Raw genomic sequence first — 17,360 nt, 5'->3', positions numbered from 1 at the left:
TAATGTACCATGAGACTTTACTTCCTCCCTCTTTGTGGAAATGCATGGTTTCTGCTTAGAGGTTCCTCAAAATGGCATGAGAAGAGATTGGGAGCTTGCTGTCCATGACAGAAACTCACATTCTATCATTGTGGTCAAACACAAGATAAAGCCTTTGACAAGGTGCCACACAAAAGGTTGCTGCATAAGATAAAGATAAAGATGCATGGCATTAAGGGTAAAGTAGTAGCATGGATAGAGGATTGGTTAATTAATAGAAAGCAAAGAGTTGGGATAAATGGGTGTTTCTCCGGTTGGCAATCAGTAGCTAGTGGTGTCCCTCAGGGATCCGTGTTGGGCCCACAATTGTTCACAATTTACATTGATGATTTGGAGTTGGGGACCAAGGGCAATGTGTCCAAGTTTGCAGATGACACTAAGATGAGTGGTAAAGCGAAAAGTGCAGAGGATACTGGAAGTCTGCAGAGGGATTTGGATAGGTTAAGTGAATGGGCTCGGGTCTGGCAGATGGAATACAATGTTGACAAATGTGAGGTTATCCATTTTGGTAGGAATAACAGCAAACGGGATTATTATTTAAACGATAAAATATTAAAGCATGCCGCTGTTCAGAGAGACTTGGGTGTGCTAGTGCATGAGTCACAGAAGGTTGGTTTACAAGTGCAACAGGTGATTAAGAAGGCAAATGGAATTTTGTCCTTCATTGCTAGAGGGATGGAGTTTAAGACTAGGGAGGTTATGTTGCAATTGTATAAGGTGTTAGTGTGGCCACACCTGGAGTATTGTATTCAGTTTTGGTCTCCTTACTTGAGAAAGGACGTACTGGCGCTGGAGGGTTTTGCAGAGGAGATTCACTAGGTTAAATCCAGAGCTGAAGGGGTTGGATTATGAGGAGAGGTTGAGTAGACTGGGACTGTACTCGTTGGAATTTAGAAGGATGAGGGGGGATCTTATAGAAACATTTAAAATTATGAAGGGAATAGATAGGATAGATGCGGGCAGGTTGTTTCCACTGGCGGGTGACAGCAGAACTAGGGGGCATAGCCTCAAAATAAGGGGAAGTAGATTTAGAACTGAGTTTAGGAGGAACTTCTTCACCCAAAGGGTTGTGAATCTATGGAATTCCTTGCCCAGTGAAGCAGTTGAGGCTCCTTCATTACATGTTTTTAAGGTAAAGATAGATAGTTTTTTGAAGAATAAAGGGATTAAGGGTTATGGTGTTCGGGCCGGAAAGTGGAGCTGAGTCCACAAAAGATCAGCCATGATCTAATTGAATGGCGGAGCAGGCTCGAGGGGCCAGATGGCCTACTCCTGCTCCTAGTTCTTATGTTCTTATATACTGCATCTTTCAGGAATCAGTATTCCTAAATCATGGTCTGTCTTTCTCAAGATGGAATATCCACTCTATGATGTCGTTCACAATTCCAAACACAATAGCAAACTGCAGACATATTTGCGATACACCATATAAGATTCCATAAAAATAATTTAGAAGCAAACAGAGATTAAACCAATATCCAGAACTGAATTTATATTATGGGACTAAATCATTATGCAATGGAAGACAGATATTTTGTTGATATTGTTTACACACTCTACCTTGTCAAGTCATAAAACTGCAAAAGTTAAGTGCTTTTACTATTATTTCCAAAATGCTACTTAGTAGAATCTATTATTAAGGAATTCTTAACAATGTACTTAGAAAAGCATAGCATGAATCAAACAATTTAACATGTGGCAAAGTGTGAGGTTATGCACTTTGGTAGGAAGAATGGAGGCATAGACTATTTTCTAAATGGGAAAAGCACAAAGGGACTTAGTTCAAGGTTCTCTTAAGGTTAACATGCAGATTTAGTTGGCAGTCAGGAAGGCAAATGAAATGTTAGCATTCATATCGCAAGGCCTAGAATACAAGTGCAGGGATGTACTTCTGAGGCTGTGTGAGGCTCTGGTCAGACCCCATTTGGAGTATTGTGGGCATTTTTGGGCCCCGTATCTAAGGAAGGATGTGCTGGCCTTGGAAAGGGTGCAGAGGAGGTTCACAAGAATGATCCCTGGAATGAAGAACTTGTCATATGAGGAATGGTTGAGGACTCTGGATCTGTACTTGTTGGAGTTCAGAATGATGAGGGGGATCTTATTGAAACTTGCAGGATACTGAGAGGCCCAGATAGAGTGGATATGGAGGGGATGTTTTCATTAGTAGAAAAACTAGATCCCGAGGACACAGCCTCAGACTGAAGGGATAATACTTTAAAACTGAAATGAGGAGGAATTTCTTCAGCCAGAGGGTGGTGAATCTGTGGAACCCTTTGCTGCAGAAAGCTGTGGAGGCCAAATCACAAAGTGTCTTTAAGACAGAGATAGATAGGCTCTTGATTAACAAGGGGATCAGGGATTATGGGGAGAAGGCAGGAGAATGGGGATGAGAAATATGTCAGCCATGATTGAATGGTGGAGCAGACCCAATGGGCCGAATAGCCTAATTCTGCTCCTATGTTTTATGGTTTTATGATTTTAATATGGTTTTAAGAAGGACTTCCGGTTGCGGCTATGCGGAGCTAAGCCGCACGTTCAGCAGCTCCCGCTAAAAACGGACTTTGGGGCTCTTTTCAAGGCCCCCAACTGAGCTTTTTTGACGATTCCCGACGTGGGAAGGGGTCTGCTGTAGATCCCCAGGGTTCTATGGTCCGGACCAGGAGTGGGGTGAGCAGAAAAGCGGTGGCAGCGCCCCTGGAAAAGCAGGGAAAGGGAAACAAAATGGCGGCCGGTGGAGGCCTCAAGGAGTTGAGGCAGTGGGCGCAGGAGCAGCAGGAGACTCTTCGGCGCTGCTTCCAGGAGCTTAAGGTGGAGCTGCTGGAGTCGCTGAAGGCTACCACCAGAGAGCTGATGGAGACTCAGACAGCCCAGGGGGCCGCGATCCGGGAGCTGCAGCAGCAGGCCTCCAAAAGGGAGGATGAGGCCGCGGCCGTCGCGGGGAAGGTGGAGATGCACGAGGCGCTCCATAAAAAGTGGCAGGAGCGGTTCGAGGAGCTGGACAACCGGTCGAGGCGGAAGAACTTACGGATCCTGGCCCGCACGGAGGGGCTGGAGGGGTCGGACCTGGCGGCCTATGTGGTCGTTATGCTGAACTCATTGCTGGGTCCTTCCAGGGGCCCCTGGAGTTGGAGGGGGCCTACAGAATACTGGCTAGGAGGCCCAAGCCGAATGAGCCACCACGGGCGGTGTTGGTGCGGTTTCACCGGTTCGTTGACCGGGAGTGCATGCTCTGGTGGGCCAAGAGGGAGCGGAGCAGCAGGTGGGAGAACACGGAGGAGCGGATCTTCCAGGACTGGAGTGCGGAGGTGGCTAAACGGAGGGCCGGGTTCAACCGGACGAAGGTGGTGCTCCACAGACGGAGTGTGAAGTTTGGCATGTTGCAGCCGGCGCGTCTGTGGGTCACCGACAAGGACCGTCACCATTATTTTGAGTCCCCGGAGGAGGCGTGGGCCTTTGTGCAGGCCGAGAAACTGGACTCAAACTGAGGGTCAGGGATGGGGGTTTTGTATGAAAATGTAACTGTTTAATTGTTTAATTTTGTCTCTGGAGGGGGGGGGGGGGTTCTCTGTTTAATGCAGGATGTGTGTTGGCTTCAGGGTGAGTGGGGCGATGTCTTTATGTCTTTTGTATGGGTCTGGTGGACGGGTTCGGGCAAGGAGGTAAACTGGGAGTGCGGGGAGCTGGTGGTGGGGACTGGCAATGGGAGTTGCCCTAGAGGAGGCGGGGTTGGGCAGGGCAAAAGCACGGGCTTTTCTCTGGTTTCCCGCACTGCGGGATGATGGGGGCGGGGTCGGGGCGGAGAAGCGCAGGCCTTTGCTGCTTGTTACTTTCCCGCGCAAGAGCGCGGGGGGGGGGGGGGGGGGGGGGGGAGGGCCAGTTGATGGGCACGAAGGAGGAGGGAGGAGGAGTAGTCCCACGTGGGGAGGGGTCGGTGGTGTGGCGGAAGTCGCCGGGGTCAGCAGAAGTTAGCTGGCTCACGGGAGTGCTGCGGAGGGAGGGGCGCGGCTTGGAGGGGTTCTAGCCTGGGCGGGGGGGGGGTTACGGTTTGCTGCTGCAATGGCCAGGAAGGAGCTGGAGTATGCAGGAGGTGCTTGGGGGGGGGGTTTGTCGCCATGGGGAACAGGCCGAGCGGGGGATGCTGGCCAGTGGCGGGCAGGGGATGGGTTATGGCTAGTCGGCAGGGGAGGGGGGCAGGGAGCCCTCTGATCCGGCTGATAACCTGGAATGTGAGGGGGCTGAACGGGCCGGTCAAGCGGGCTCGGATGTTTGCGCACTTGAAGGGGCTGAAGGCGGATGTGGCCATGCTCCAAGAGACACATCTGAAGGTGACGGACCAGGTTCGACTGAGGAAGGGGTGGGTGGGCCAAGTATTTCATTCAGGGCTGGATGAGAAGAATCGGGGGATGCGCGGCCAAGGTATTGAGGGGGTTTATGGATCAGATGGGAGGGGTGGATACCTGGAGGTTTGCGAGGCCAAGGGCCAGGGAGTACTCGTTTTTCTCCCATGTGCATAAGGCCTATTCCAGGATTGATTTTTTTTGTCCTGAGCAGGGGGCTGGTTTCCAGGGTGGAGGATGCTGAATACTCTGCCATTGCCATTTCGGATCATGCCCCGCACTGGGTGTACCTCGGGCTGGGGGAGGAGAGGGACCAGTGTCCGCTCTGGCGCTTGGAGGTGGGGCTGCTGGCAGACGAGGAGGTGGCTGGGATGGTTCGGGGGTGTATTAAGAGGTATCTTGAGGCCAACGATAACGGGGAGGTCTGAGAGGGGAAGGTCTGGGAGGCATTGAAGACGGTGATTAGAGGGGAGTTGATTTCCATCCGAACCCATAGGGAGAGGGGGGAGCAGAGGGAGAGGGAGAGATTCGAGGGGAAATGGTGAGGGTGGATAGGAGATATGCGGAGGCTCCGGAGGAGGGATTGCTGGGGGAGCGGCGTAGCCTTCAGGCCAGGTTCGATCTACTGACCACCAGAAAGGCGGAAGCTCAGTGGAGGAAAGCACAGGGGCGGTGTATGAATATGGGGAGAAGGCGAGCAGGATGCTGGCACACCAGCTCCAAAAGCGAAACGCGGCCAGGGAGGTTGGCGGAGTGACGGATAGATTTGGGAAGGTGGTGCGGAGGGGGGGGGGGTAGACGTTAATGGGGTCTTTAGGGACTTTTATGGGGAACTGTACCGGTCTGAACCCCCGGTGGGGGGGGGGGGGGGGGGGGGGGGGGGGAATGGGGCACTTCTTGGACAAGCTGCGATTTCCGAGGGTGGAGGAGGGGCAGGTGGAGGGACTGGGGGCGCCAATTGAGCTGGAGGAGCTGGTTAAAGGGGTAGGGAGCATGTAGTCGGGGAAGGCGCTGGGGCCGGATGGGTTTCTGGCCGAATTTTATAAAATGTATGCGGACCTGTTGGGCCCCCCGTTGGTCTGGACCTTTAACGAGGCAAGGGAGGGGGGGGGGGCTTTGCCCCCAACTATGTCACGGGCGCTGATTTCCTTGATCCTTAAGCGGGACAAGGACCCTCTGCAGTGTGGGTCATATAGGCCAATCTCGCTGCTAAATGTAGACGCCAAACTGCTGGCAAAGATTAGCCACAAGAATAGAGGATTGTGTGTCGGGGGTCATTCACGAGGACCAGACGGGGTTTGTGAAGGGAAGGCAGTTGAATACGAACATTCGAAGGCTCCTCAATGTCATTATGATGCCGGCTGTGGAAGGGGAGGCGGAGATAGTGGTGGCATTAGATGCGGAGAAGGCCTTTGATAGGGTTGAGTGGGGGTATCTGTGGGAGGTGTTGGAAAGGTTTGGGGAGGGGTTTGTCCTTTGGGTGAGGTTGCTTTATGAGGCCCCAATGGTGAGTGTAGCCACGAATAGGAGGTCGGGGTACTTTCAGCTGTACCGGGAGACGAGACAGGGGTGTCCCCTGTCCCCCTTGCTCTTTGCGTTGGCAATTGAGCCCCTGGCCATGGCGTTGAGGGAGTCAGGGAACTGGAGGGGCCTGGTGCGGGGTGGGGAGGAGCATCGAGTGTTGCTTTATGCGGACGACCTGTTGCTGTATGTGGCGGACCCGGTGGGGGGGATGCCGGAGCTGATGAGGATTCTCAGCGAATTTGGGGGCTTCTCTGGGCAAGAGCGAGTTGTTCGTGGTGCACCCGGGGGATCAGGAGGAGGGGATTGGTAGGCTCCCACTGAAGCAGGCAGGGAGGAGTCCAGGTGGCTGGGAGCTGGGGGGCCCTGCACAAGCTCAACCTCACAAGGTTGGTGGAGCAAATGGAGGAGGAGTTCAAAAGGTGGGATATGTTACCGCTGTCACTGGCGGGTAGGGTGCACTCAGTCAAGATGACGGTGCTCCAGAGGTTTTTATTCCTGTTCCAGTGCCTTCCAATCCTTATCCCGAAGGCCTTTTTTTAGGAGAGTTAACAGGAGTATTACGGGATTTGTGTGGGCGCATGGGACTCCGAGGGTGAGAAGGGTGTTCTTGGAACGGGGCAGGGATAGTGGGGGGTTGGTGCTGCCCAACCTCTGTGGGTACTATTGGGCTGCCAATGCAGCGATGGTGCGTAAGTGGGTAATGGACGGGGAAGGGGCAGCATGGAAGAGGATGGAGATGGCGTCCTGTGTGGACACGAGCCTGGAGGAGCTGGTAACGGAGCCGTTGCCGCTCCCTCCTACGAGGTATACCACGAGCCCAGTGGTGGCGGCTACCCTCAAAATTTGGGGGCAATGGAGACGGCATAGGGGAGAGGTGGGGGGCTCGATGGAGTCCCCGATACGGGGGAACCACCGGTTTGTTCCAGGGAGCATCGATGGCGGATTTCTGGGCTGGCACAGGGTAGGTATTAGGAGGTTGAGGGACCTGTCTGTGGATGGGAGGTTCGCGAGCCTGGGGAAGTTGGAGGGGAAGTTTGGGCTCCCCCGGGGAACATGTTTAGGTACATGCAGGTTAGGGCGTTTGCCAGGCGGCAGGTGGAGGGGTTCCCCTTGCTGCCCCCACGTGGGGTACGGGACAGGGTGCTCTCGGAATTGTGGGTTGGAGGAGGGAGGATTTCGGACATATACCGCGTAATGCACGAGGTAGACGAGGCCTCGGTGGAGGAGCTGAAGGGTAAATGGGAAGAGGAGCTGGGTGAGGAGATTGAGGAAGGGACGTGGGCAGATGCCCTGGAGAGAGTGAATTCCTCCTCTTCCTGTGCGAGGCTTAGCCTCATACAGTTCAAGGTGCTGCATAAGGCCCACATGACTGGGACGAGGATGAGTAGGTTTTTCAGGGGCGACGACAGGTGTGCTAGGTGCTCGGGGAGCCCAGCGAACCACACCCATATGTTTTGGGCATGCCCAGCGCTGGGGGAGTTTTGGCAGGGGGTAGCAAGGACGGTGTCGAGGGTGGTGGGATCCAGGGTCAAGCCAGGCTGGGGACTCGCAATTTTTGGGGTTACAGTGGAGCCGGGAGTGCAGGAGGCGAAAGAGGCCGGTGTCCTGGCCTTTGCGTCCCTAGTAGCCCGGCGGAGGATCTTGCTTCAATGGAAGGATGCGTGGCCCCCAAGCGTGGAGGCCTGGATCAATAATATGGTGGGGTTTATCAAATTGGAGAAGGTGAAATTTGCCCTGAGGGGATCAGTGCAGGGGTACTTTAGGCGGTGGCAGCCTTTCCTGGACTTCCTGGCGGAACGGTAGGGAAATAGGCCGGCAGCAGCAGCAACCCTTGTAGGGGGGTGGGTGTTGTTCTTGGGTTTCTACAATGGTTATTCTGTTAATATTGTTTTGTTGTTTATATTTTGTGAAAACCTTAATAAAAATTATTTTTAAAAAAAAATGGTTTTAAGGAAGGGAAATGCTACTTAACAAATTTATGAGTTTCTTTTAAACTACGTAACTTGTAGGGTAGATAAAAGGGAACAGCAGATGTAGTATACTTGGATTTTGAAAAGACATTTAATAAGGTGCCAGGCAACAAGTTAATACATAACATAAGGGATCTTTAAATTGGGGAGATATTAACATTGATAGAACATTAGTTAGCAGACAGGAAGCACAGAGTAGGGATAGTTGGGCCATTTTCAAGTTGGCAGGCTGTGATTAGAAGAGTGCCACAAGGATCAGTGCTGAGGGCTCAGCTATTTGCAATCTATGTTAATTTGAAAATAAAATAAAATTAGAGTACCCAATTCATTTTTTTACCCAATTAAGGGGCAATTTTGTAGAATCATAGAAATTACTGTGTAGAAGGAGGCCTTCGGCCCATCGGGTCTGCACCAGCCCTTGGAAAGAGCACCCCATTTAAGCCCACACCTCCACCCTATCCCCATTACCCAGTAACCCCACCAAACCTTTTTGGACACGAAGGGCAATTTAGCATGGCCAATCCACCTAACCTGCACATCTTTGGACTGTGGGAGGAAACTGGAGCACCCGGAGGAAACCCACCCAGATACGGGGAGAATGTGCAGACTCCGCACAGACAGGGACCCAAACTGGGAATCGAACCAGGGACCCCTGGAGCTGTGAAGCAACAGTGCTAACCACTGCACTACCGTGCAGCCCTTTTAATGTGGCCAATCCACCTATCCTGCACATCTTTGGGTTGTGTGTGTGGGGTGGGGGGTGGGGGGGGGGGGGGGGGGGGGGGGGGCGCGGCAGCGGGACCCACGCAGACACGGGGAGAATGTGCAAACTCCACATGGACAGTGACCCAGGGCCGGGTTTGAACTCGACTCCTCGGCGCCATGAGGTTTAAAATCTATATTACTAACTTAAATAGAGAGACTTGAATGAATGAACCAAAGTTTTCTAAGATACAAAACTAGGTGGGAATGCAGCGGTGAACAGAATATAGAGACGCTACAAAGAGATATTGACAAGGTAAGGGAGTGGGCAACAGCGAGGGAGATGAGTATGACATGAACAAGTGTGAGGTTATTCACTTTGGTCATCAGAATAGAAAAGCACTGCAGTGATACCATGGTTGGGTTGTAATTCATCGGCTAACCACTCGCAGTCTCATTCGTATACAAGTGAATATTGGAGTCAGGTGACCTCAGACTGATTAACTAGGAACATTCGCGAGAGAGACAGTTGTTTGTACATGGTCATATTGTTATTTTATTTTAAATTTAGAGTACCCAATTTTTTTTCCAATTAAGGGGCAATTTAGCGTGGCCAATCCACCTACCCTGCACATCTTTGGGTTGTGGGGGGCGAAACACGCGCATACACGGGGCGAATGTGTCATATTGTTATTTATCTGCTGTTTTGTATGTAGTTGACCTACAGTTAATGTTAATAAATCGTTTATAGCTTCAGTAACAAGTGTTCTTGTAATATAAATCAGTCCACCCGATAAGAACATTAAAAGCACCACCTGGTGAAAAGCTTCACCTGGTGAAGCTACAACACAGGATTACTTATGTATCAAACAGCATAAGCAGCAAGTAATAGGCAGAGATAAGCGATTCCACAACGAAAGCATGAGATCTAAGGTCTGCAGACATGTCACATGCGGCCGTTAATGGCGGTGGACAATAAAACAACTCACTGGAGGAGGAGGCTCCACAAATATCCCCTTCCTCAATGATGGAGGAGCCCAGCACATATGCGCAAAAGACAAGACTGATACATTCACAACAATCTTCAGCCAGAAGTGCCGAGTGGATGATTAATCTCTGTCTCCTCCGGAGGTCCCAGCATCACAGATGTCAGTCTTTAGCAATAAGATTCACTCCACATGATATCAAGAAACGGATGATGGCACTGGATGTTCCAGTACAGCTACAACACTGCCATCTACTGGGAAATATGGAAAATTGCCCAGGTGTGTCCTGTTCACAAGAATCAGAACAAATCCAATCCAGCCAATTATTGCCCTATCAGTTTACTCTCCATCATCAGCAAAGCGATGGAAGGAGTCATCAACAGTGTTGTCAAGCGACACTTACTCAACAATAACCTGCTCACAGGCCCGCAGTTTGGGTTCTGCCAGGGTAAATTAGCTCCTGACCTTATTACAGCCTTAGTTCAAACATGGGCAAAGGAGCTGAATGCCAGATGTCAGGTGAGAGTGACTGCCCTTGACATCAAGGTAGCATTTAATCGAGTATGGCATCAAAGAGCCCAAGCTAAACTGGCTCGAGTGAATGAGAATCGGGGGGAAAACTCTCCGTTGGCTGTAGTCATACCTGGCACAAAGGAAGATGGTTGTGGTGGTTGGAGGTCAATCATCTCAGCTCCAGGACATCACTGCAGGAGTTCCTCAGGGTAGTGTCCTAGACCCAAACATCTTGAGCTGCTTCATTAATGACCTCCCTTCCATTATAAGGTCAGAAGTGGAAATGTTTGCAGATGACTGCACAATGTTCAACACTATTCACAACTCCTCAGATAATGAAGCAGTCCAAGTCCAAATGCAGCAAAACTTGGACAATATCTAGGCTTGGGCTGTCAAGTGGCAAGATACATACGCACCACACAAGTGCCAGGCAATGACCATCTCCTACAAGAGAGGATCTAACATTGCCCTTGATATTCAATGGCATTACCATTGCTGAATCCCCCACAATCAACATCCTGGGGGTTACCATTGATCAGAAACGAACTGGACTAGCCATATTAGTACTGTGGCTGCCAAGGCAGGTCAAAGACTAGGAATCCTACCTAAGTAACTGACCTCCTGACCCCCCAAAGCCTGTCCCTCATCTACAAGGCACAAGTCAGGCGTGCAATGGAAACTGTCAGATCAAACCCCAAAACAGGGAAAATCTCAAACATGGCAAAGGAACTTGGTCATTTTATGGAACAGATGGGGGCAGTGGACCCCTGGAGGTTCACCCATCCAGGGGAGAAGAAGTTCTCCTTCGTCTCCCCAGTACACAACATATACACCAGAATTGACTTCTTTGTGGTGGGGAAAACGGTGCTTACAGGGCTGGTCAAAGCGGAATACTCTGCAATTGTGATATCCGATGATGCTCTGCATTACATGGATGTGAGGTTGGAGACGGGCAGGGCCCATCGCCCCACATGGAGGTTAGACACTGCCCGACTAGCAGACAAGGCCTTCAACGAAAAGATATCGCAAGCCACAGCAGAGTACAAGGAGAACAACTAAAATGGGGAGGTCTCACCCTCCACGTTCTGGAAAGCGCTAAAGGCCGTAATAAGAGGGGAGATTATCGCTTTCAAAGCGCAAAGAGATAGGGAGGAAAGGGCGGCTAGGCAGTAGCTGGTTGACTCCATATTGGAGGTAGATTGTAAATACTCAGAGGCCCCGACCGTAGAGCTCCTGGCGGAGAGGTAAGAGCTACAAAGGAATTTTGATCTGCTCTTCACTCGGAAACTTGGAAAACTCCGTCAGGCATGGGGGACCCTATACGAACACGGAGACAACGCCAACCGCCTGTTGGCACACCAGCTGAGAAAGCAGGCAGCCACCAGAAAATGCACAAATCAGGGATACCAGAGGCACATTAGAAACAGAACCAGAAAAGATCAACAAAACCTTCGAGGCCTTCTACCAAGAGATGTTCACCTCAGAGCCCCCAACAGGGGAGTCCGGGATGAAACGGTTCTTTGATCAACTGGACATTCCAGTCGTGGGGAGGTCAGAAAACGGGGTCTGGAAGCACCACTAGCACTGGGAGAGATCCTGGACAGTATTAGTTCCATGCAGACGGGGAAGGCACCGGGACTGGGCAGATTCCCGGCGGACCTCTACAAAAGATTTGCGACAGCACTGGCCCCGCACCTGCGGGAGATGTTCACAGACCCGCTGGCTAGGGGCACACTGCCACCTACACTAGCACAGGCCTCAATCTCACTGATCCCTAAGAAAGATAAAGACCTAATGGAATGTGGGTCACACAGACCCATCTCACTGCGAAACGCAGATGCCGAAATACTGGCCAAAATCCTAGCCAAAAGGCTAGAAGACTGCGTACCAGAGGTTGTCGCAGAGGACCCAACGGGCTTTGTCAAAGGTAGACAGCTAAACTTGAACATCAGGCGCCTGCTGAGCGTGATAATGACCCCATCCGGAGACAGAACATCAGAGGTGATCGTCTCCCTGGACGCAGAAAAGGCCTTCGACAGGGTCGAATGAAAGTACCTTGTAGAGGCAATGGAGCGGTTCAGGCTTGGAACAGGGTTCACCTCGTGGGTAAAGCTCCTATACATGGCGAGTATATGGACAAACACCACCAACCCGACACTTCCAGCTGCACAGGGGCACCAGACAAGGATGCCCACTGTCCCCGCTGCTGTTCGCTGTAGCGATCGAACCATTAGCAATCGCTCTCAGAGCAGCAAAAAGCTGGAGGGGGATCCGAAGGGGAGGCAGAGAGCAGAGTCTCACTCTATGCAGATGACCTGCTCCTCTACATTTCGGACCCACAAAGCAGCATGGACGGAATCATCGCGCTTCTGAAAGGGTTTGGTGTCTTCTCGGGCTACAAACTCAACATGAGCAAATGCGAGATCTTCCAGGTACATCCACAAGGAGGAGGGGCAGCACTAACGGGACTGCCGTTTAAACAAGCCCGACATAAATTCCGCTACTTGGGGATCCAAATAGCCCATGACTGGAAAGAGATCCACAAATGGAACCTCACCAGTCTGACAGAGGAAGTCAAAAAGGACCTGCAAAGATGGAACACACTCCCACTCTCCCTCGCGGGGAAAGTCGACGATCAAAATAAACATACTGTCCAGGTATCTCTTCCTACTTAGATCTATCCCGATCTACATCCCCAAGGCCTTTTTCAAAAACAAAATCCGGTTGGTGGGGGGGGGGGTCTAGCCCTCCGAGAACCTACAATTCTACCACTGGGCGATGACAGCCGAGCGAATAAGGGGATGGATCTAGGAGCCAGAAGCTGAGTGGGTGCGTGCGGAGGAGGCCTCCTGCATGGGGACCTCCCTCCGGGCCCTCGCCACGGCGGCACTCCCACCCCCACCCAAAAACACTCCAGTAGCCCAGTGGTGATAGCCATCCTCCAGTCCTGGAACCAACTACAGCAGGAATTTGGCCTGACTAAAATGTCGGACAAAGCCCCCATCTGCAACAACCATAGATTCACACCAGCGCTAACTGACCCCACCTATATAAAGTGGGGACAGGGTGGAGGGTCACTGACAGTCAGGGATCTATATACGGATGGCAGGATCGCAACACTGGACGAACTGAAAGAGAAATTCCAGCTAGCCAGGGGGAACGAGCTAAGGTACCAGCAACTCAAAAGCTTCCCACGAAAGGAGACAAGAATGTACCCACAACCGCCACGACAGACACTACTGGAAGAGTTACTGGACGCAAACATCCTAGATAAAGGAAACTGTAGCGACATGTATGAACGACTGGTAGAAAGGGCTGACACCGTACTGGACGCAACAGGAAAGAAATGGGAGAAGATCTGGGGATTGAGATAGGGTGGGGATTCTGGAGCGAAGCACTGCATAGGGTCAACTCCACCTCCACGTGCGCAAGGTTCAACCTGACGCAACTAAAAGTGGTACATAGAGCCCACTTAACAAGAACTCGAATGAGTAGGTTCTTCCTGGAGGTGGGGGATAGGTTTGAGTGGTGGCAGGGAGGCCCGACCAACAATGCCCACGTGTTGTGGTCTTGCCCCAGACTTGATGGGTACTGGACAGCCTTCTTTGAGGCAATGTCCAAAGTGGTGGGGATGAGGGTGGAGCCATGCCGAAAGTTCCGGTCTTCAGGGTATCAGACCAGCCAGATCTATTTGTGGGGAAGAGGGCGGACACCCTTGCCTTTGTCTCCCTCATCACCTGCTGTAGAATCCTGTTCGGCTGGCGGTCAGCAGCACCACCCAAAGCTGCAGACTGGCTGTCCGACCTCTCAGAATCTCTCCAAATGGAGAAAATTAATCCAGTCAGAGGGTCGGAAGACGGCTTCCACAAAACGTGGGAGCCATTCGCCCAATTGTTCAGGGACCTGTTTGTGGGCAACGAACAAGCAGAAGAATAGGAAAGGGGGGAGAAACCTAAGAGAAAAGTGAACCACAGGAGAAGGAAGGTGGGGTAAGGGGGGGGGGGGGGCAGAATGGGGAGTAAGAGGGAGGAGACAGGGAACGATAGACAGGAACTAGGAAGTGGGGGGGGGGGGGCACAGGAATGATAGCCGGAAGGAGAGCACGGGAAATTACAACAAACTCGGCAAATACAGTAAGAGAGCGCAAGAAAATCGAAAATACAGGAGAAAGACGGGACGAACGGCCGAAGCGGAGGTGAACAACAATGGCAGCGAAAAAGCCGTCCGGGAGAAGCAAGTAACAACACCAACACCAGATTCATACTCGTATTGGCCTCTCTGTATTGGACATAACTACTATCATTGTTTCTCCGGCACCCAAATATATATATACCTCCCCAATTTCCTCCCCCCCACAAACATGTGTCTACTTATTTGTTAAACGTAATATTACTAACTGTACAATATCCTATCAGCTTATTTTACATTTCACTGTGTACATAACTGTAAATATACTATGTTCAAAAACCCAATAAAAACATTTTTTAAAAGAAAGGAGTGTAATGGAATGCTCTCCACTTGCCTGGATGAGACTCAACTCCATCCAGGACAAAACAGCACGCTTGATTGCCTCCCCTTCCACAAACATTCAAACCCTCCACGACTGATGAACAGTGGCAGCCATTTGTACCATCGACAAGATGCACTGCAGTAACTCGCCAAAGTTCCTTATTAAGCACCTTCCAAACCCACGACTGCTACCATTTAGAAGGACAAGAGCAGCAGATACCTGGGAACACCATTGCCTGGAGATTCCCCTCCAAATCACTTGTCACCATGACTTGGGGCAAAATCCTGGAACTTGCTTCATAACAGCACAGTGGGTGTACTTACACCTCAGGGATTGCAATGGTTTAAGAAGGCAACTCACCACCACTTTCTGAAGGGCAACTAGGGATGGGCAACAAATGCTGGCCTAACCAGCGACGCCCACATCCCGCAAAATTAATTTATAAATCTTTTTTCAAAGATGTGAAACTTATAACTGTTGATGTTCAGAGAGACCTGGATGCACTTGTACAAGGAACACAAAATATTCGCACGCAGGTACAGCAAGCAACTTGGAAAGCAAATGGCATGTTAGCCTTCATTGCCAAGGTGATTGGAGAACAAACGTAAGGACGTATTGCTACAATTGTAAGTGGCTTTGATGAGATCACAACTAGAATATGGGGCGTAAATTTGTTTTCCATATTTAAGGACGGATATACTTGTATGGGAGACATACAGCAAAACATCCCTAGGTTGGTCCCTGGAATGTGAGGGTTGACTTTTGATAAGAGGCCAAGAAAATTAGGTCTATATTCTCTGGAGTTTATAAGAATGCGAGGTGAACTCATTGGAACATTCAATATTATTAAGGGGCCCAACAGAATAGATACTGAGACATTGTTTCCCTCTGGCTGGGGAATCTAGAACATGAGGGGCCAGTCTCAGGATGAGTGGTCAATCCTAAAGGACTGAAATGAAGAAAAATTCCTTCATTCCAAGGTTGTGGAGGAGGGGTTCTGCTGTGAGGTGCTCCGGAGAGTGAACGCCTCCACCTCGTGTGCGAGGTTGGGGTTGATACAGCTGAAGGTGGTGTATAGAGTGCACCTTACAAGGGCGAGGATGAGCCGGCTCTTCGAGGGGGTAGAAGATGTGTGTGAATGTTGCAGGCGAGGCCACGCAAACCACGTTCATATGTTTTGGTCCTGTCCAAAGATGGAGGATTACTGGAAGGTGGTGTTCAGGGTAATCTCTAAAGTGGTGCACGTGAAACTTGACCCGGACCCTCGGGAGGCCATATTCGGGGTGTCGGACCAGCCGGGATTGGAAACGAGCAAGAAGGCAGATGCTGTAGCCTTCGCCACGTTGATGGCCCGAAGGTAGATCCTGTTAGGGTGGAGATCAACCTCACCACCCTGTGCCGTGGCGTGGTGGGGGAACCTGCTGGAATTCTTGACTCTTGAAAAGATCAAATTTGAACTGAGGGGAAGGATGGAGGGGTTCCACAATTCATGGGCGTTATTCATCATGCACTTTTGAGAATTGGATCACATTGAACAGTAAGGGGGTTGGGGACTGGGAGGGTTGTGGGGAGGGGGACTGTATGTGATAATGGTGATTATGGGTGATTCCTGATTCCTTTTGTCATTTGTTTATGTTAACATGCGGGCCAATGTCTGGGGTTTGGTGGGAGGATAGGATCGATTTTATTGATATGTGTATAGACATTACATTCATTACTGATTATTGTTGGTGGGTGTAAATTTGGGAGAAAATGTGAAAGAGGAGGAGAATAAAAAAATATATTAAAAAAATTCAGAGGTTGTGAATTTTTGGAATTCTCTACCCTATAGGGTTGTGGGTGCACCATGATTGAATATATTTAAGGCGGAGATAGATGGACTTTTGTCTCTCAGTGAATCAAGGTATATGGGGAGCAGGCACGAAAGAGGAGTTACCATGTTTAACCATGATCATACTGAATGGTGGAGCAGGCCTGACAGGCTGCATTATAAAGCAGCTATATTTTATCAAAAATATTTAGAAGAATTAACATTTAAAGCATAATTGGTAATATAACCTTCCGGATTCATTTGGAAGTGGTAAGAAGCATATTGCTCTAAAATATGAAAATGTGAAACCTGTTAATTTAACTTAATTTAAATAAATGAGTCTATTTAGCATGGTAAAGATCAAGGATAATCATAACGTTTTGCAGGTGCATTTCTTTACAATGTATTATAAAAATCTGGGGGGGCGATTCTCCAATATTGGGCCCAAGTGTTCGCACCATCGTGAACAGGGGGCCAGCACGGTGCTGGAGCGGTTCACGCCACTCCAGCCTCCTTACGCGGTGCCAAAAGCACGTCGCGCCAACCCGCGCATGCACAGTTGGGCCGCGCCAACCTGCGCATGCCCGGGGGACTTCTTTAGCGCGTCGGCCCCAACCAACATGGGGTCGGTGTTCAGGGGCGGGCCGTTCAGGAGGGGGGGGGGGGGGGGGGGGGGGGAGGGGGGGAGGGGGTGGGAGAGGCCGGCCCGCTGATTGGCGGGCCTCATCGGAGCCCCCCTCCCCACAGGCTGCCCCCGACCGTTCCCGCTGGCAGCGACCAGGGGTGAACGGCGCTGGCGGGACTCTTGTCATATTGGCGCGGCCGCTCGGCCCATCCGAGCTGAAGAATCGGCTGCCCCGCCGATTCCAGCAGCCGAGGCCGGCGTGCGCCAAATGCGCCAGCGCAAATGGCACCGATTCTCCGCACCTCGGAGAATTGCGCGCCGACGTCGGGGTGTCGTGGCGCAGT

The 17,360-nt window shown here is 51.0% G+C and overlaps 1 protein-coding gene across 16 annotated transcripts in view; it reads right to left on the bottom strand.

The window, feature by feature from the left end:
* caska (calcium/calmodulin-dependent serine protein kinase a) overlaps positions 1 to 17,360 on the bottom strand; it is a 740,678-nt gene that overhangs the window by 108,385 nt on the left and 614,933 nt on the right. The gene's annotated exons all lie outside the window — the stretch shown is intronic.

The sequence above is a fragment of the Scyliorhinus canicula genome, chromosome 7 (assembly GCF_902713615.1).
Source record: "Scyliorhinus canicula chromosome 7, sScyCan1.1, whole genome shotgun sequence".
Lineage (NCBI taxonomy): Eukaryota > Metazoa > Chordata > Chondrichthyes > Carcharhiniformes > Scyliorhinidae > Scyliorhinus > Scyliorhinus canicula.
Note: the sequence above shows the minus strand (reverse complement) of the source record. Positions and strands in the feature narration are given on the sequence as shown.